The following is a 21,156-nucleotide window of genomic DNA, read 5'->3' as shown; positions in this document are numbered from 1 at the left end:
AAAAAAAAGATGAGGCAAATGAGCTCTTTCTTTTCCCCATTGGTGGGAGTCACATGTGTGGAGATCAGAGGACAACTTTCAGGAGTCAGTTCTTGTCATTCATCATGTGGCCACTGAGGATTCAGGTTTTCAGGCTAGGGAGCAAGCACCTTTTTTTGCTTAGCTATCTCTGCTGGGCCAAACAAAGCTCTTAATCAAGATCTTTGCAGTCTTCAGCCAAAAGGGATAATATTTACTTTAGTGCTTAACTTGATTTTATTTTTTACTTTTTAAAAAAATGACCTATTTCATTTTTTTATTGTGTGTGTGTATGTGTGTGTGTGTGTGTGTGTGTGTGTGTGTGTGTGTGTGCGCACGCGTGCACACTGCATTTGAGTGTCCACAGAGATCAGAAAAGGTACTGGATTCTGTTGAGCTGGAGTTGCAGGCAGTTTTGAGGTATCTGATATGAAATACGTACCAGGTCCTCTGCATGAACAGCAAGCTGCCTAACCACTCAGTTTTCTCTCCAGCCTCTCGCATTTGGCACTTTTATTTAGTTAGTTTTGTAAGTAGGGATTGAATGTATAACCTTGAGCATGATAGGCTCGTGTTCTACCACTGAGCTATGCCCACCCCCAACCCCCAGAAACTTGACTTTGGTACATAACTTAACCTAACAAATCAGTGCATTGGTATACCTAAATTTGCTGAAAGCAGGACTGAAACTATTCTCAGAAGCCAATTAAAAAAAATAATAGTGTTAGTAAGCAGAAGAAGAAACAAACAAACAAAACAAAAGCCTAAAAGTGCTCCAAAAAGATGGTACTAAGCTGCAAACTGGAACTAATTTCCCCTTTGAAGCTGTGGTTAATATGATTACCATGCCAACTTTGCCCATAGTACCATGATCCTGTGAACACCACTCTGGTTCATTAGTTATTTAATGATGACATTGGTAAGGGTCATTAGTACTGAACATAAATTATTATATTGATGCTTGATAAACTGCAAAGGGTATAAACCTAAATTTGATTGGGTATGGTAAGAGTAGGCATAGTCCCACTTAATCGGAAGGCTAATGCAGGAAGATCGCTGAACCCAGAGTCCAGGGTCAGCCTGGACAACATAATTATGCCTAAAAAACGTTGTTATTAGTCTGAGGGATTTGTTTTTAACTTTTATCGATCTTTATATCAGTGGCTATTTCTTTGGAAGAACTTGCTTAAGGTTGCATAGGGAGGTGACTTGCAGTTTTCTGGTACGTTTTATTCAGTTGCTGCTTCAATTTATATTTCTTGGGAGAAGTTAGATTAACAGTCTCTTTAGCACTGGGTTGTGTAATTTATGACCATTTCTTTGAATTCCAAGTTTAGAAAATATTATTTTAATTTGTGCTTTTATTAATGATAATTTTTACTCAGATATTTCATTATCAGATAATCTTACTGCATTTACATTTATTTATTATTTTGGGTGCTGGGATCAAACCTGGAGCCTTAAACATAACTAGCTCTACAACTACACTACATATCCAACCCTATTCTGTTGCTTCTGGATAAGAATTAAATGGCATTTTTTTAAACTAATGAAATATGTTTAATTTTTTTATTGTGGTGATTTATGTCTCAGAATCAAATTATAATGTTAGATCATCCCCTGCAGTCTAGATTCATGTAGGGAATACAATTAAAATTTTGGAAGAACACAGCTTGAAATTATCTGACAGCTCAGTGCATTTGTAGGAAGGTGGCACATATGCCTACTAGTCTATATTGGATCATAATTTTAGCATTGGTGCTGTAATGTATTTAAGTCCTGCTTCAGGAACTGAAACAGAGGCCACAGAAGAGTGACACTTGCTGGCTGGACTCTCTGGCTTATTCATCTTGTTTTCTTATGTAGTCCAGTCCCACCCGACTGGGATGATGCCCTCCACAGTGAGCTGGGACCTCCCATATTGATTATTATTTAAGACAATCCCTTACAGATGTGCCCACACAAAATCTGATGGAGGCAATTCCTCTACTGAGGTTTTTTTCTTCCCTGGAGAATCCGGTTGTATCAAGTCAACAGTAAAAATTAATCAGTATAAGTTGTATTTATGATTTATTTAAATCCTAGGAAAAATTAAATATTATAGATAAAATGTGTAAGAACCCAAATATGATTAACATATATCTTCTAGATGTCATCTTCAGAGCAGTAGTATGTTGAGTGTCGTGTGCACAGACAGAGGAGAGGAAGCAGGTGCCCAAATGAAATATTTCTCTTGAAGAGTTAAAAAAAGACTCAGCCCCCAGCCCCCAGCCCCAAATCCACCAGGCCTAGAACTCACTATATAAACCCGCTCTCTGACTCAGATCCTCTTGCTTCTGCTTACTGAGTGCTGGCATACAGCCCCGAGCCACCAGTTAGCATATCTAATCCTAGGAAGTTCTCTGGCACCTCTCTTCCATGTTTCAAATGTATCTAGTATATCTGATACTTGTGAGGAGTTCTGGGAGAAGTGCAGAGGGTAAACATGCAAGATCACTGTGTCCTTTGTGCCTGACATTTTACAATCTGCTAGTTATGTCGACGGACTTACATTATCTCAGGTGTTGGCATCTGCCAGTACTTGGTACTGTTTGACCACTAACACCACAGGTTACACAATGGGCATAGGATTTAAACAAGTGCCACACAAGAAGTCTGAACATTCTCATTTTGACAACTTTCCTGTGTAGTGCTGAGAAGTTTCCCAAGTAAATTACACAGTCTTTCCCTTGGAGGTCAAAGTGACATTTGAATGCGAAGTGCTCAAAAAAATGTACTAGAGAAAATACTTTTAAATGATTGTCTGGAAAGGTCTCTGTTAGATAGTTATGAAGTATATCTCCCCTGCCCCTCCAAAAAGAAAAAAGCTGACTTCTGTATATATACCCATATTGCAGTAAGGTTCTTTTAAATTAGTAAAAAGTATACATCATTAAAATCATTGTAGTAGACTTTAGACCAAACTTTAAAAAGATAAATAAATAAAGCACCTCTTTGTTAGCCAAAAGGACATATAGAAAATTGTTAGAATTTTAGAAGAAACTTTTGTGTAGTTGGAAGATTAGAATTTATGTTACCTATGGCTTGGTTAGAAAGTGTAGCAGGGAACTCTCAGTCAGAGTAAACATCAATACCATGTGTGGAAACACTCTGTAGACTGCTGTATTCTGAACTACATAAGCAAGAATTTTAAAACTGTGGGAGCGTATTTACTCGTGTTTTAGCCTTTCCTCATCCTGTTGTTTCTTTTTTAGATGTATTTATTTTATTTTATGTGTATGAATGTATGTGCACTGTGTGCATGCCTGGCTTCTGCACAGGTTAGAAGGTGTCAAATCTCCTCAAACCAGAGTTACAGGTGACTGAGACCTGAACAGGTTTTCTCAAAGAACAGCCAGTGCTCATGACCACTCATTGGCTCCTACCTTGAGTTTCATTTTTATTTTATAATATGCATATGTCCATTGATGCATTAGGTACTTACATAGATATTATACTCAAGGAGACCTAACAAAAAGGATTTTGAAGAACACTTGTTCTAGACAGCCTTCCTGCTTAGAACCTATAACAAAAAAGTCTCCAACCAAGCTTGTCAATAAGCATTTCCTCAACTGTTTTCCTTTTTTCTATTTAAGAAGAGACCGATTAATAAAATTATGTGCAGTGTTAGATGAAGGTACTTATTGATCCTAATAATGGGCAGGATGGGCGTTCACCATGTTCTCTGAAGCTCGGGTATAGTGGAGACAAAGACTAAAGAACATCACAGGGCGCTTAGCTAAGTACTTTTAAAAAGGTGTTGACAACAAATCCACAAAGGCCAGGACACCGAGTCATATTTGATCCCTCATGGCCCTCAAGAGTGATATAGTTGGTATGGCCCAAGGGACTGTGAACTTAGGAAATCAGTTCTTTCCTAAGTTCTTTATGTAAATATCCCCAGAGGCCTAGGTATGAGCCACATTATTATATTGAGTTCCATATAGAAACTCATTGATTCAACAGCCACATTAGAAGGATTTTGAATTTAATTTTTAGATTTGATTTAAAAGGTATTTTCTAGTTTGCTGCTGGTAACTCTAGTGTTTGGTAACTCTACTTCTAAAATGCTGGTAACTCTAGTATTCTAAACCTTAATATTTGGGCTAGAGAGAGGGCTCAGTATTTGAGGACATTTGCTGCTATTTTATCAGGTCTAGATGCATTTTCTAGCACTCACACTAGGCTGCTGACAGCTGTCTGTAATACCAGTTCTGGTGAATCTGGCCTCCTCTGACCTCCATGGGCACCAGACACATATGGTGCACATGTATACATGCAGACACTTATACACATGTATAAATGCAGGCAAACACTTATACATATTTTTTAAAAAAAAAAGAACTTTAAACTTGAGTTTTAGTCACCTGTTTAGTATCCCATGCTGATATCAACAGAGAGTTGTATTTTAGTAGCAGTGACCTTGCTTACTTATATGAGACTGTATTGAACTTAAGCAATGATTAATATGCAATCAAAAATGTTGCATATATCAGTGCTGTATACGTTGTATAATCCCTAGAAGGTTAACAATTATGGGTAGCAATATATAGAGAAGTTGACAGGATAATATTTAGAAAATTTAGCTGGGCAGTGGTGGCGCACACCTTTAATCCCGGCACTTGGGAGGCAGAGGCAGGCAGATTTCTGAGATCGAGCCAGCCTAGTCTACAGAGTGAGTTCCAGGACAGCCAAGGGCTACACAGAGAAACCCTATCTGGAAAAAAAAATTAGAAAATTTCAGGTGTTTTTATAACTTGTCTATTAGATAAGACTCTAGTGGTAAAAAATGTGCTGGGGTATGGTGTTATTTAAAGTCGACCATCTGCATTCCTGACCTTATTTCTCACTACAAAGAAAATGTTGGGAAATGTTATCTAGATAGTTTTACTAATTTTCTCTACTTGGGAATTTCTTTATCACTATGCCATAGTACTGATCATATCAAGAGAAACTATGACTGATAGTATCACTATATGTCAGAAGGGATGGAGAAATAAGTAAATGAGGATGCTAACTGGTTACATTTTTAGGTATGTTTTCTTTCACATTCTTACCAAAGCCTTAAAAAATTTTTTGCAGCATGGGTGAATGAAATGGATTAGCAGGGGAAAGCACTTCCAGTCAACCCTGAGAACCCAGCATCTTTCTCTAGACAATCAGCCCTTGCAAGTTGTTCTCTGACCTCCATAGTATGTATGTCCAAGCACACATGCATTATACATGTGCACACACACAAACACTCAAATGCATGTGTGCATGTGCACACACACACACACACACACACACAATCAATCAATCAATCAATCAATGTAAAGATTTGTGGCCAGTACAAAAGGCTCTAGTGGCTACTTTTTACCCACCTGGTGCACTGTGCTCTTGGAAAAGGGAGAGAATATTTAGAAGACATTTCGATCAGACAGCCGGTAAGCCTAGAGAAATAAAAGCTGTTCCTTTACTGTCCCAAGTTAGTACTATTGGCTGTAATTTATCCTTTGTTTCACCTGTCAAGAGCAAAACCTACATTTTATTTTCTTCCGAGATCAGACGAGATTGGGCGCGTTCAGGGTGGTATGGCCGTAGACTACATTTTATTTTCTTAAAGGCCTGCAGGAGGCCTCTCTGGAACCTGCGTCTTTGAAATAAAGTTTGGTTAAAAAATAAGTTCCTAGTGTAGGGGAATGCCAGGGCCAGAAAGTGGGAGAGGGCGGGGTGGCAGGCATGGGGAAGTGGGAGGCAACAGGGGTTTGTTTTGGTTGTTTTTGTTTGTTTCTTTGTTTTTTGGAGGGGAAACTGGGAATGGAGAAATTTACATGTAAATAAAAAAAAAGAAAAAAAAAGTTCCTGTCAAAATTCCTACAAAAAATAAGTTTTCTTGAGTTCCTTCTCAAAACCCAAATGACTGTTGGGAATATATTTGATGTACATAAGGGCAGGAGATAGGAGTGGGAAGGAGATAGGAGCAGAGTCCACAAGCCTCCTGTGGAATGTAGGCTTTATCCCAAGTGTCCTAATTAGCCCTGGCCTGTGTGTACAGTGACCTGAACTGTAGAGACTTGCAAACCTAACAGAGTCCCTCTCTATAAGTTGTGAAGTTCCTTTCCTTAGCTCCACCAGGAAGGCTCAACACAAGATGAAGGAAGGGTGAACTCCTTTTGAATGTTCTAGTCAAACAAGTACAGCCATCTTCCAGCTGCTTACCAGCAAAGATCAGCCTCTGCTGATCAGCAGGAATTCCTTCCTTATCCTGGATCCTGACTCTTAAATTTTCTGTAGTGTCCAGGGGTTCAACCTCGAGCGTGATGGTCTTCCCCATAAGGATCTTCACAAAAATCTGCCTCGTGGCTGCAGCTCCACCCCTGATGCTGGATTGGAAAAGAAGAAAAATAACTTTTTTCATACAGAATATTCTGATTATGGTTTCCTCTCTCCCATCTCCTCCAAGATTCTCCACACATCCCCAACCATTCAACACTTTCTTTTTCTCTCTCTGTAGAAACCAAACAAGCCAATAAAAGAGCAAACAAACCAGAATAAAACAAAGCAAACAAATAGAAAAGAAAATACAAAAACAAAAGCACACACAGGCACATAAAACCCATAAAAACACAAAGTCAGACACCATAATAAATAAACAAAAGCATTATGAGGCAAAACATCTCCAAAAATACCATTGAGTTCATTTTGTGTGTGTGTGTGTGTGTGTGTGTGTGTGTGTGTGTGTGTGTGTGTGTGTGTTGGCCATGTACTGCTGGATATGGGACATCCCTTAAGCATATGCCTAATGAGACTCCTTGGAGAAAACCACTTTTTCCTCTGTGAGTTGGTTTTCAAGTGGACATAGTTCTGGGTTAGGGATGCAGCACATGTGGACTTCCTCTCTCTGCACTGGGATACCATTTGGATTGGATATGAGCATGCTGCCACAATCTCTAAGTTCATATGTGCTTCAGTCCTATTCATTCTGAAAGACACTGTTTCTGTGATGTCACCCAGCCTTCTCTTCCACATTTTCCCCCTGAGCCCTGAAGGGAGGAGTTTGATGTAGACATCCCATGTTGGATTGAGTATTCCAAGGTCTCTTACTCTGCACATTGTCCAGTTGTTTGTCTTTGTATTTGTTCCCATGTACTGAAAGAGAAAGCTTCTCTGAAGGTTGCTGAATAAGGTATTTATCTGTGGGTATAGTGGAGTGTCCTTATGAGTCATTTTTTTTCTTTTAGCAGAATAGTAATATTTTGTTTTCTCCTAGTCCCATGACCTAACTAGTCTCGGGTTCTTGGCTACCACAGCAGTGATAGGAATGGGTTCCAGCTCATGGAGTGGGCCTTAAATCCAATCAGATAATGGTTGGTTACTGCCACTGTTGGCGCCAGCATATCATACAGGTAGGTATCATTCAGAGTTTGTAGTTGGGTTGGTGTTTACATTTCTTCAGGTAGTGTGCAGAGTACCTTCCAGTACCATGAACACTAATCAGTATGGGGTGAAGGCTCTAGGTAGGCACCAGCTTGACTTATTTACATTCAGTGAGTGAGGTGTTGCCTTTAGCAATAGGGACTAATCATCAGTTAATTTTGTAAAGCCACCAATAGTCTTGACAATAGCCTGAGTTGTTTGAGGATTTTCCATGGGACCATTTGACTAATGACTAGTTGGTTAATTATATGGAACTCATTCCTGACACTGGAGGTTTCATTTGGTGAGGAAAGATGTCTAGTTAGGGCTTTGTCTTTTCCATTACTTGTTGATTCCATGTAGATTTCTTCATATATGTATATATTTTAAGATGCTTCTTCTGTATTAGATTTCCATCTGATCTCTCAAATTACATACTCTTTTTCCTACCTTAGTTTCTTCCATTCCCACTAGTCCCTTACACTATACCTAACCTTTGTAGTTCTATGGATAGTAGTGTGCCTATCAAAGACTTAACAGCTAACATCCACATATAAATATAAGTGAATATATTCCATATTTGCCTTTTTGGGCTTGGGTTACCTCACCCAGGATGACTTTTTCTAAGTCCATCTATTTTTCTGGGAATTTCATGATTTAGGGTTTTTGTTTTTGTTTTTGTTTTAGCAGATGAGTAATATTCCATTATATAAATGTACTGTATTTTCTTTATTCATTTACTCTGCTAGTAGACATCTAGGCTTTTTCCAGTTTCTGGCTTTTATAAAAAGAGTGAAAATGAATGTGGATATGCAAATGTCTCTGGAGTAGGAGGAAGTGTGCTTTGGGTATATGTCTAAGATCAGAATATCTGGTTCTTGAATGAGATCTATTCCCAACTTCCTGAGGAATGGCCACACCAACTTCCATAGGGGCTATACAAGCTTGCAATCCTACCAGCAGTGGACAAGTGGTCCCCTTGCCTTACATTGTCACCAGCATAGGCTGTCATTTGTTTTATTCATCTTGGCTATTACTGGTGTAAAATGAAACCTCAAAGTAGCTTTGATATGCATTTTCCTGATGACTAAGGAAGTTGAACATTTCCTTATGTGGTTTGTTTGTTTGTTTGTTTGTTTGTTTTGTTATTTTTAGCCAGTTGAGTCACCCATTTTTTAGCTAGGTTGTTTTCTTTTTTCTTTTTGTTTTTTTTGAGACAGGATTTCTGTGTAGCCCTGGCTGTTCTGGAACTCACTCTGTAGACCAGGCTGGCCTCGAACACAGAAATCTGCCTGTCTCTGCCTCCCAAGTGCTGGGATTAAAGGCGTGTGCCACCACTGCCCAGGTTGTTTTCTTGATGTCCACTTTTTTGTTGTTAATTCTTTAACTATTTTAGATATTGGATTGTAATTGGTAAGATCCTTTTCTATTCTGTAGCCTGTGAATTTGTCCAAATGATGGTTGCCGTTTGCATGTAGAAGCTTTTCAGTTTCACAAGGTTCCATTTATTAATGCTGCTGCTGCTGCTTTTGGAGTCCTTCAGAAAGCCTTTTCCTTCACCAATGCATTCAAGATTAATCCTCACCTTCTCTTCTGTCAGAGTCAGCAATTCTGGCCTAATTTTGAGGTCCTTGTCCATTTGGAGTTGTTTTGTGCAAGGTAATGAATATGGATGCATTTAGATTCTTCTATATGCAGCCCTCTATGTTGACCAACACCATTTATTGAAGAAGCTGTCTTTCTTGTTTTCCAGCATAAATTTTTGGCTTCTTTGTTAAAAATCATGTGTCCATAAGTATGTGTAGTTACGTCTTCATTTTAGGATTGGTCAATGTGTTTCTTTTTAAATCAAGACTATGCTGTTTGCATTGCTATACCTCTGTAGTACAGTTTAAAATTGGGGATGGTGATACCTCCAATGTTTCTTTAATAGTCAGGATTGTTTTAGCAATTCTCTCTCTCTGTCTCTCTGTCTCTCTGTCTCTCTGTCTCTCTCTCTGTCTCTGTCTCTGTCTCTCTCTCTCTCTCTCTCTCTGTGTGTGTGTGTTTGTGTGTGTGTGTGTGTGTGTTTACATATGAAGCTGAACATTGTATTGGAAATTTAATGGGGATTGCACTGAATCTGTACGTTGCTTTTGGTAGAATGGTCATTTTTACTATATTAATGCTACCAATCCATGCACATGAGGGATCTTTCCATCTTACATTTTCTTTAATTTCTATCTCCAGTGTTTTAAATAATTTATTGTACAAGTCTTTTACATGCTTGGTTACAATTATCCTTAGATAATTTGTGTGTGTGGCTATTGTGAAAGGCATTGTTTCCCTGATGTCTTCCTCAGTCTGACGTCCTCTGTGTATAGGAAAGCTACTGTTTTTGTGTCCTACTATTTTGCTGCAAGTGTTTATCAGCTGCAGAAGTTCCCTGGTGTCACTTATGTGTAAAATTATACCTGCAAATGAGGATGCTTTGACTTCTTCCCTTCCATTTGTACCCTCTTGATCTTCAGTTGTCTTATTGCTATAGTTTAGACTTATGTCTATGTTGGATAGGTATGGTGAAAGTAGATATCCTTATCCTATTAGTAGAAACGCTCTCAGTTTTTCTCCAATTAAGTTAACGTTAGCTGTGGACTTCCTGTTAGCTGCCTTTGTTAGTTTGGGGTATGTCCTGTGCATGCCTAGTCTTTGCAAACTATTATCATGGAGGGATGTTAGATTTTATCAAAGGTCTTTTCTCTAATGAGATGATCATGTGGTTTTTTGTTGTTTTTGGTGTGCATAAGCACACTATATAAATGGAGATGACATTTATCAATTTACCAAAGCTATTTGGTGTCATTATATTGTTATTAGAATACTAGTAAATATAAAATAAATTGAGATTGTTGCGGTCCAGGAATTGCCCCACAAACTTACATGAACACCAATCTCAGTCAGACAGGGGTAGTTCATTGAGCATACAACCCAGGACTGATCGACCAGGTCTATGGTCCAGATTCAGGAGCTGAACCATGACACTGACTTAAGATCCTACAGGGATTTTTGTGCAAAATCTACAAACATCTGTGCCCAGTTATTTCAGCAATCAGGATTTAGGGGATCTCCTTAGGAACATGCCTTTGTTGTACACTTATCCTGCTCCCATTGGTTGGGATATTCAACAGTGGCAGGGGACTTGCCTTGTTTAATATTCGTGTCCTAACTTGTCTACCAGATGGGACTTACCTAATATTCATGTCTTAACTTGCCAACCAGGATGTCAGTTACCTTTGCACATGTCTCTTTCTGCCAGGATGTCAGTTCCCAGGAAGGTCTTGAGAACTCTACCTGACCACTGCTCAAAATGGAAGTCTTACTCCAAATAGTTTCTTATATTGGTGTAGGCGTCCCTCTTATGTTGGGGTCCATCCCAGGGGATGCTTATACCATAAAAGCTCATACATAGGTGCAGGATGTACTGTTGGGTGGTTGGTTCAGGTCCATGCTTATTGTGGGTAACTATGCAAAACAGTTCTGACTTCTATTATGATTGCTTTCCAACAGCACATAAGAGAATATATAGTCAGTCTTGGCATTAGAAAGTTTTCTTATAATGCCAGGCTAGCCAGGTAACAGTTACCTCAGCCTTAACATTGCATCTAGTCTTTAATATTTTACCCAGGCCCAACAGAGATTATATTTATACTATAGAAATAGGGATTTCTCTCAGTTAAACAACATTTGAAAATAAGAGGATTTTGCTTCTTAAGTGAAAATCAAGTCTTCCATTATGTTTCCTACTGTCATTTTTATCTGAACAAAACTAAGTACTAACATCCACATGGTATAATTTCCCTTTATTGCCAACAAATAAAAAATGAAAAAAAATTATCAAAGCTGAATTATTATATTACATTACATACATGGATGTTTTTAATTGTATGATATACCAGTTTATATTAGCTTTAAATGAAAATGCTAAGACAGACAACTCGTTAACTCTTTAGGTTCCTATTCAGTAGAATTTGTGCTGAAATAATATCTGTAAAGTGAGGAAAGATGAAGGGTAAGGTGGTGGCTCACTAAGGCTGCCTGCAGAGAGCAAGGAATTCTGTGAACAAGTGCACCTGGTTAGTGTGGGTTTAGCTATTCTCTACAGTGGTTTGCATAACAAACATTCTAAATTAATGGAAGCAGCAGAACTTATTTATCTAGAAGAATTCATCCATGTGCTGGCATCACTACACTGTGTTAAAGGCGTTTATGTAAAGAGCTAATTAGTTCACATTTCACAGTTTGTTCCAATTTTTTAAAGTCTCAGACACTATACATAACCAACATTCATATCTGTTGCTGAAGGCAAGAAAGGCCATGAATGTACTAGACATTGAGATTCTGCTGTTAAAGACAAACTATCAGCCTCCTATTGGTTTTATCTCTTCTTTTGCTTTTCAAATCTTGTCTTACTGGTATTTTATTTTATTTTGGTTTTAGTTTGGTTTGGTTTGTTCATTTGGGGTTTTTTGTGTGTTTTTGAAAATAGTCTTTTTGGTTTTTTGAGACAGGCTTTCTTTGTGTAGTCCCAGCTGTCCTGGAACTCACTTTGTAGACCAGGCTGGCCTCAAACTCAGAAATCCGCCTGCCTCTGCCTCCCAAGTGCTGGGATTAAAGGCATGCACCACCACTGCCCAACTGAAAATATTCTTACTATGTAGCCCAGATGGCCTGAAACTCATGATCTCCTGTCTCGTCCTCATCATTGAATTTTTTAAAGAATAAATTGCTCTTATTCTGTGATTCTGTGATTTTCTTTCTTTCTTTTTTTTTTTTTACAAAGAAAGGGTTTTAAACATTAAGATAACTCTTTTTATAGTATAATTGTGAACATTGTCCATACATAGTGCTGTGTAAGCTCCATTTGTATTTGAATTTTTTTCAAACCTTACTTTTAATGAAGATTCTTAAATGTTTTAACCTTCCTTTTAGCCCACCACCCACCAGAGATAGTGGAAAAGAAAGGTTACAGGGGTTAGGGGGGAACCTGTTTAGAAAGGTTCTTTGGAGCAACTCCCATCTGTGTTGTTTGGAAATCGGCAGTTCAGTTCACAGGTTAGCAGCAGCAGCTTGATCCACTCACAAACACTTCACAGATACATCAGCAGTCCAGTTCAGTAGAGTCAGGTTAACAACAGCAGTGACAGGAACTAGCAGAGACAGCCAGGCCTCAGCACTAGGCACAAATCAGCAGGGGGACCAGGAGGAGTGCCAGAAGTTCTTGGCTGTGCCTCTCTCAGCAAACCAAAGATCAGTGAAGACACTAGACCCACAAGCATTGCACAGCTGGCTGTACCAACAAGCCCTTCTCAGCCCTGTCACTGTCCGTAGAGCCTTTTTATTACTATCTCCAAACATCATATGGCCTCCACAGATCTTGCCTTAGCATGTGCATCTGCCTCAGCTGGCATCACTTTGCCAATCACCCCAAGTCTGCTGAAGTGGTTAAGAAACTGCAGCACAACCACCAGAAATTTTTTTATTTGTTTCTCTCTATGGCATCCTGACAAATGGAGCTCAACTATGTAATGTAAGGCAGACCAACACATGCGTGTCCTTAGCAAAGAATCCTTCATCATATGTCTTTTCACATGCTTGCTTTAGCAGAACATCCTTTCTCCTGTGCCTGTTTCAGTGAAACTCCCCTTCTTGAGACTGCCTTAGCCTTTCACACCTGTGTCCACTTTAACAAAACATTCCTTCATGTGTTTGCCCCAGCAAAGCACCATCCAACTGACTTTCCAAAGAAATCACTTTCCAAAGAACCCTTAAGTTTCCACTTCACCGTTGTCTTAGACAATGCTGCCGTGACTCAAGCGTAGATCTTCCTTTCCCGATAAGTTTTGCATTTTGGATGTCATATGGAATAATGTGTTTCTTTTTGCATTGCTTCTCAAGTGTGCATTTGATTCTCTACTTTGCTGTTGTTCTTGATGAGCTACCCCATTGCACAACAGTACCTCAGAGCAGTGTCTGTCCAGTTACTAGTGGAAAAATTGGTAGTGCTCCTAGGTTTTGGTATTTATGAATAAAGCCTCAGCTCACACACACACCTCTTTCATAGAGGTCAGTGTTAGTCCATTTTAGTGAGTACCTAGAAATTGGTGTTGCTGGTGTGAGTGTGAGTGTGAGTGCATGGTTCACTGGACAAGAAGCTCTCATGGATAGTATTGAAAAACCTAGAATCCACTTCTATGTTTGTTTATGTTTGTACATTATCCACTTGTAGGTAATTGGATTTCCATTTGTAGTTTGATGTGAGAGTTAAAGCCAGAGTTCCAGGAGTGCTAAGCGTGCAGTCTGCCACTGAAGCCTTAGTATAACTTCACCTTGGTTTAGCTGTCACTTTCCTGAGAATACTTTGCTTTTCTAGCTTTTGTCTTTAAAGAAAAAGTGAGTGCAATTGTATCTTAACCTGTTAGATTGGCTTGTTTGTTTGCTTGTTTGTTTTGAGACAATATTTCTGTGTGAGCCTGGATGTCCTGGAACTCACTGTGTAGATCAGGCTGTTCCAAAACTCAGAGATCTATCTACCTGCCCCTGCCTCTTGCTTACTGGGATTAAGGGTATGCATCACCACCACCTAGTTTAAATTAACTTCTTATAGCTTGTCATTTCATTTGTATGAACAGCCAGCCTTTTAAAACTCATAAACCTCATTTTCTCTTCAGTAAAATGATGGTGAATTTTTATAGTAAGGATTTAGTGAAAAGTCTCATAGAAAGAAAGCCTACGTAGCACCTGGCACAAAGTCAGTGACATTACAGAAAAGCAAAGCAAACCCCTGGTCTGTAATTTAAACATCGCCATGGAGGCTTACGTCATCTAGGAGACAGGCTTTTGACCTTGATAGTGGTGAAACTTGACCAGGCTCAGTGGCGGTGTCAGCCAGGCTAATGTTTTTCCCTGTGCAGTGAGATTTAAATAGACATGGTAGAATTTACACAGAAAATAAGGGAAATTCAGATTTCTCTTTAGCTTCTCTTCAAGCAATACTAAAAGCATGCTGCAGCAGGTGACACTTAAATATCTATGAGTAGTGTACTGTACATACATTACTAAGAAAAAAGGGACCACACACAGCTGTTCCTCACAGTGAGTCTGAGCACATGGTATGGGTTAGAGGGAAGAGAATGAGAAGGAAGTGATATGGTTATATTTTAATTTAAAGGAATGTAAATTTAAATATATATTAGAAATTTTCCATCTTCAGAAAAAAAAAGTTATTCCTTAAATGCAAACAACCTGGAGGGGGGAGAGAGAAAGAGAGGGAGAGAGAGAGAGAGAGAGAGAGAGAGAGAGGTATGTGCATGTGCATGTGTGTATATGTGTGTGTGTGTGTGTATGAGTATGTATGGTATGTGTGTGTGTGTGTGTGTTGCTGACAGTTGATGTGCTAAACATATGCTGCACCATTAAGCCACATCTCCACCCACGTTAAATATACCTATAAACAATGATCATTCATGTTGAAATGATTGCCATGAAACACTGTCAAGCAGGCATCGTTACTAAGAGGCCCTTGTGAATGAATAGCTTTGCTGAAAGAAGAGGACAAACTTCTGGAACCTCATGCTTGATTTTTTTCTGCTGGGTTGTCAAGTGCCTTTACCATGCAGTTGCATGCACAGTCAAGCATGCACTCAGAGCTTGTAGTGACTGATGTAGTCTGCAGTAAAGTATAGGCCTTGACCAGGGTCACTTGCAAGTTTATTAGAAATGAGCTGGGTATGGAGGTACATGCTGCAGGGAGGCCAGCATAAACTTCAGAATGAGCTTGTTTCAAAAAAAAAAAAATCTGGTTTGTCTCACTGCATGCCAGTTTTGTGTGTGTGTGTGTGTGTGTGTGTGTGTGTGTATAGTTTTCATGCATACAAGGTGTGAAGACCATTACATATGTGGGGAAAGGGTCTATTAATCTGTCATCCTTCTGTGATATCATAAATACTTTAATTCAGACAGATTTGGGTATTTATTTATTTTTAGTTTTTCAAGGCTGTGAGAAAAAAATTAAAGTTCTTTCCTAATTATGTAATGTATTATTACGACAAGCAGTAAATATTTTTATCAGCTCATCTTCTGAAATAAGACTTTTTTTTTCAGGAAATTGTTTGGTACTATTTAGTAATTCTGCACAGTTTATTCTCCAAAATCAGTGTGCTGTGCTAAAAAAAGAAAGTTACAGTAACAAAGTAGCACTTGAGGTCCATTAGTTTCCAGATCTCAAATCTGTAGCAGCTTTTGTCCAGGGCAGCCGCTCAGAAGAGCAGCTGTGTGTTCCTGCAGCCTGTCCAGCGACTGCGGGGTTTATAAACCATCCTGCTCTCAACTGCACTTGAAGTTTCTGTGCTGCTCCACGCTTAGTTCACTATTATAAGTAGATGTCTCTCCATGCTCATCTACTTCTTCCCGTAAGCAATAAGGCAGCAGCCCAACCCCCAGGGAGGTGTAGCAAGTGATGCGTGGGTTGTCCTCACACTAAGAGTGCATCAGTCAGCAGGACATCGGCGGACTCCAGCCAGTTCCCTACGATTAAGCTACTTAAACACATGAGCAGAGGAAAGCCAGATATTTTCTTTCTAAGTCTGAGTGGATTGTTTTGTGGAGTTGTGTCCACTGATGAGGTATGTAGGTGCATTTTCTAACGTATCTTTCCATGTTGTTTTTACTGTGTGTATTGCTGTAGAATCCGTGTGCCAGGCCAGAGTTTGGTTTGATTTAAAGTTAAAAATAAGCCTCACCTTGTTTTTTTCACGTACAGGATTAAAATAGCTATTCCTTCACAGCATTTGTCCTTTTTAGGAAGCTTTCTCTCACTTAAGAAAATAAAACTTTGTTTGGTTAATAAAAAAACAGAAGGCAACTAAAAATCTCGTTGTTCAGCTGCCAAGAGAAGAATACAAAGGACAAAACCAGTTTCTCCTTTTGCTGCTGCTTCTGGTGTGAACAGAGTTTAGAAATGTTTCTGATGGCAAGAGGACCTATTGGCCTGTGGGTCACACAAACCCTGACAACCTCAGTCTTGACTAGATAAAGAATTATGAGGGAGTTTGGTGTTCCTTGTTTATGCATGTGAGATAGTGTTGTAGAGACACGGGTATGCCTGTTTTGTTTTACTTTGTTTGTTACTGTTAGTGGTACTGTTAAGTCCCTGTGGTTTCCTTGCATATTCTAGAGAGTGAGTTCATGAGAAACTAAGTCTTTTAAAGAGAAATGAGATTCCACTGTAAAGTAAAAGCATAATCAGTTAGCCAGGCGTGGTGGTGCACCCCCTTAGTCCCGGCACTCAGAAGAGAGAGGCAGGCAGGCGTATCTCTGTGAGCTCAAGGCCAGCCTGGTCTATGGAGCTAGTTCCAGGACAAAGAAGCCCTGTCTCAAAAGACAACAGCAAAATTGTAACCATGTGATAGGAAGTATCTCCTAAAAATATATTGTTTTAAATGGAAATGCAAAGCTGAATCTGTTAGCTGGACTGGAGGATTGCCGTGGGTTCCCCAAACTATATAGTGAGAGTGTGTCTCAGTGGAACCGCCCTCCTCCCCCCCAAAAAAAAACCCCAGACACCAAAAGTTTGAAATCTGGCCAAGAGATCGTTATATAACGCTTTAACCCCCGCACATTTGAGCCAGAGGCCTTAGGGTCAGCAGTTCAAGGCCAGCCTGTGTTACATGAGGCCTTATCTCAGAGAGAGCTGACTGTTTCTCCAGAGGACCCAAGCTCAGATTCCAGGATCCATGTCAAGCATTTTAAAATCTATCTGTAACTCCAGCTCTACAGGATCCAACACCTGCACTGGCCTCCACAGGCACCTGCACACACATGTAAACACACACACACACACACACACACACAATTGAAAAAGGAAATAGAGACAACTTTAAAAGGATGGTTGGCATAGACTCATTTCTTCAATTATTTTCTTTCTGTTGCGGTGTGGCTAGAACCATATATTCTCCCGAAAAATGCCGGATGAAGGGAAACATAGCTGGGAGTCCTCAAAGTTGCCAAAATTCTCTTAATCGTGGCAACTCTCCCTCCTTCCTTCCAGGTCAGGGGACACTGCAGAAGTCAGGTGGGGCTTTTCCACTAGAACTGTCCCTAGCTCTGAAGGACCCCATGCGAAGCCCTGCAGGCAGAAAGCAGACTCCTGCTTCCACTTCTCTTGAGTGGCATTCAGGGCTTCTGTAAGGGATCCCTAGTTGCTATGGTAACTCCCCTTGTGAAATTTAAAAGAAGAAATACAGTAAAAGGGAAGTAACTTCTCTCCCTCCTTCCGTTAAATTCTCTTTTTCTTGAAATAACTTCTATCTTCAAGCAGTTTGGTATGGTTAGAGCAAATCTACGTTCCCTTCTGGAAAGTGGTTCTGGGGCCAAGGGGTCCAGTGTTGGAACTGAGACTGATGCCAGCATTGATGGACAGCACTGTGGAGGAGGAGCATGGCAGCAGTGTGGCCTTCATGGTGGCCTTTCACAAGAAGCCTAACTGAAAGACAGTAGCATTTCCTCACACATCAGTGGGTGATTTTATTTCTTTTAAGTCATGAAAAGTAAATATGTGTATATGGATTTAGTGTACCTTTTATCATATTTTGTTTGAGTTTTTTTTCTTTCTTCTTTTGGTTTTGTTTGATTGGTTTGTTTTATTGTCGTTTGGTACTTTTAAGACAAGTTCTGGCTAGCTTAGATTGGATATGGAAACCAGGATGGCCTCAAACTTATAGCACAATCCTCCTGCCTCTGGTGAGATTATAGGAATGCACCTGCAATTCTGGGCTTGGTTTAATCTTTTTAAATATAATTTAAGTGTGTGTGGGTGTTTTGCCTGCATACCTCTGGTACCTAAGGAGGCCAGGAGAGCGCATGCGACCCCCTGAGGTTAGAGTTACAATTGTTGTGGACATAATGTAGGTGCTGGGAATCAGAACCAGTTCTTATGGAAGAGCAGCCAGTGCTCTTAACCATCGATCCATCTCTCCAGCCCATCTTAGCATTTTTAATGACTTTTAAAACTTTCCTTTTTAGGGCTGGAGAGAGAGATGGCTCAGCGCTTAGAAGCACTGGCTGCTCTTCCAGAGGACCAAGGTTCAATTCCCAGCAACCATATGGTGGCTAACAACCATCTGTAATGGGATCTGATGCCGTCTTCTGACACACAGGTGTACATGCAGATAGAGCACTCATACACATAAAATAAATAAATAAAATTTAAAAACAAACAAAAAACATTCCTTTTTTTAAGCTGATAGCTGTGAGAAACCTTTTTTCACATAAAAAGTAAAACAGTACAGGATGTGCTGAATGAGTCAGTAGGAGTATTGTGCAGTAGTTCCCTTAAGGGGGTAGTAAGTTGGTCTTGCTTCTTTGAGCCTTGTAGGTGTTAGTTTTATTCACTTATTTTCCGTAGTGTGACGTGAGTTTGTGAGTGCAGGCAGCAGGTGCCGGGATGCACATGTGCGGTCAGTGGCCTACTTAGGAAGGCTTTCCCTTCCCCCATGGCATCTATGCTGGAACTCAGTTCATTAGGCTTGTACTGTGTCGTGGCTTAGATTAGTTGCCAATTTGACACACCTGGGAAAAGGGAACTTAGAGGCAGGGTCAGAGGGGACCTGCACTTCACATTACAATAGACAGTAAAAGACAAAAATCTCAAGAATTATATTTGTGTGTGTGTGTGTGTGTGTGTGTGTGTGTACACGTGTAAGTGCATGCATGCATCGAGCACACATGGATGGGACGTGTGAGTTACTGTCATGCAGCTCATTTTGGTTTGGAGACATGCACAAGGAAAGACAAAATGTGCAGATGAACACAGGCGGGTGGGCGGGGAAGTAGAGGCCAGCAAGACTGGCTGAAGCTGAAGCCTCTTTACGGAAACTGGTTGGCTAGCAGTTTAGCAGCTGGGAATCTAATTTGGAGAAACTTACCAGAAAAGCTAACCAGAAAATCAAATATAAAAAAAATGAAAATCTACAAAGTCTGGAAAGACTTCCTCATAAAAAAGGATATATTTTTTTTCCTTTTTGCAAAGAAGCAGTGACATACTCCTAATAAATGGCTTTTTACAAAATGGGTAACATCGTAGGGCTTGTTTTTCTTTTTCAGAAGTACTATGATCTCTTTCAATTCATAGAATACTTCTGACATCAAACTTGAAGAGCATCTTTCTGTAACACCAACTTTAATACTCCGACCCTTCCTTTGACGCTAACCAGGTGTCCCGTATTTTAATTCTGATACTAAGCCCCAGAGTTAGCCTCAGAACTCAGAGGTTAAATGTACAGGCCCACAAGACTTCGTCCCTTTCTAACCAGCTGGCTGTGTGGGAGGTTCTGTTACTCGCTAAGGTCCATGGCTTCATAGAATGGTTCACAGAACTCAGGAAAGCTCTACACTGTCAAAGTTTCAATAAAGGCACAGAAATGTGTCAGGACATGGGCTCCCGAGTGCGATGCTCCACCTCATGACATGTAGGTCTGTCTGCACACTCACCTCAAAGCTGTGGGTTTGTCATTGAGAGGTGCAGTCTTGTGGACATGACTGATTATTAATTCAGCCTCCACCAGTTCTTCTCCCCAGAAATTGTGAAGGAACAGGTTTTGAAAATTTGAAATTGACCTTTCTGCCAAGGAGCCCCACCTGAAGCGATCTGACTTTATGGGAACACAAGAGGCTCCTGTCACCCAGGAAACTCCAAGGGTTTTTGGAACCCACTGTTATGATGTATATGATGCTATTCTTTCTAAGAAATTTTCAAGAGATGCTCTGACAGAATCCAGAGACAGTGATTAAATACTGTATATTTCTGTGGCACAAATAGATTCTAAAATCAACTACTCTTACTTTCCCCATCTACCTGTGAAGAGGGATCCATGCTTGACATGTAAATATTGGCTGTGACTTAAACATGGTGCTATGATCCTAAATAATGTCTTGTAAAATGTTAGCAAATATTTGTGGTACCTACCTTTTCTAATTGTGGTGATATTTTAGCTTAATTGTTCAAAATCATAGGATTCATGTCATATAGTTTCCATTCTAAATACTAATTTGATTTAAGCCAAGAGCATAGTTCTCAGCCTGAGGGCATTTATATTTAGTAGAAAATTTAAAATGTCCCACCCCCATCTGAGAGTCTGATGAAACAACCTGGGGCTCAGGCAAAGTGTGGCCATTACCTTCTTAAAGATTCCGTAAGTGATTCTAATGGTAATCATTGCTGAGAACCACAAAATGTAGTTTTCCAATGCAGCACATATCTCAAAAAGGGACTTTTCACTAAACATAGAAGACATCTGAAAAAGAGCTACGCAAGGCAGGCAGGGCTTGGGACAATAAGAGAATAAATGTAGCACTGCTATTCTGAGTGTGTGTGGAGTCGGTTGCAAGCTCGAGTGAGTTAGGTGCTATTAATGAGTTCCATGATGACCAAGACTTTTATTTGCCCAAGATCAGACTAGTTAGGGACAGAACCAGGATTACAGAATTGTAACGTGGGTTGATGGTTTGTTTTTATTATTTAGGTTAGGAACTGCATGTAAATTTTTATATAAAAGGTTAGATCATGAGGACTATGTCAATATAGTGAAGATCCACGTGTATCATAAACGAATGTAACTGTCCTCCAGTAACTGGCAAAAGAGACTAGCAAGAGCTAGTGTGACCTGG

At 39.8% G+C, this 21,156-nt stretch overlaps 1 protein-coding gene and 1 long non-coding RNA gene across 9 annotated transcripts in view; one reads left to right on the top strand and one right to left on the bottom strand.

Moving 5' to 3' along the window:
• Positions 1-20,175, bottom strand: part of LOC116085635 — a 24,529-nt gene extending 4,354 nt beyond the window's left edge. The window contains exons 1-2 of the long non-coding RNA XR_004116680.1: positions 19,981-20,175; positions 6,259-6,422 (exon numbers count right to left, since the gene is read on the bottom strand). This is a non-coding gene — a long non-coding RNA (uncharacterized LOC116085635). The remainder of the gene's footprint in view (positions 1-6,258; positions 6,423-19,980) is intronic.
• The window catches only part of Fgd4 (FYVE, RhoGEF and PH domain containing 4), a 175,418-nt gene that overhangs the window by 52,828 nt on the left and 101,434 nt on the right, over positions 1-21,156 (top strand). Inside the window, exon 1 of one of the 8 annotated variants that reach the window (XM_031363218.1) lies at positions 15,808-16,115. The exons of the other annotated variants lie outside the window; for them this stretch is intronic. The gene's annotated coding sequence lies outside the window, so the exon portion shown is untranslated. Of the gene's footprint in view, positions 1-15,807; positions 16,116-21,156 lie in introns of those variants that run through there. 8 annotated transcript variants of the gene reach the window in all.

Source organism: Mastomys coucha, unplaced genomic scaffold (assembly GCF_008632895.1).
Source record: "Mastomys coucha isolate ucsf_1 unplaced genomic scaffold, UCSF_Mcou_1 pScaffold12, whole genome shotgun sequence".
Classification (NCBI taxonomy): Eukaryota; Metazoa; Chordata; class Mammalia; order Rodentia; family Muridae; genus Mastomys; species Mastomys coucha.
The sequence above is the reverse complement of the archived record's forward strand: the minus strand, read 5'-3'. Positions and strand labels throughout refer to the sequence as shown.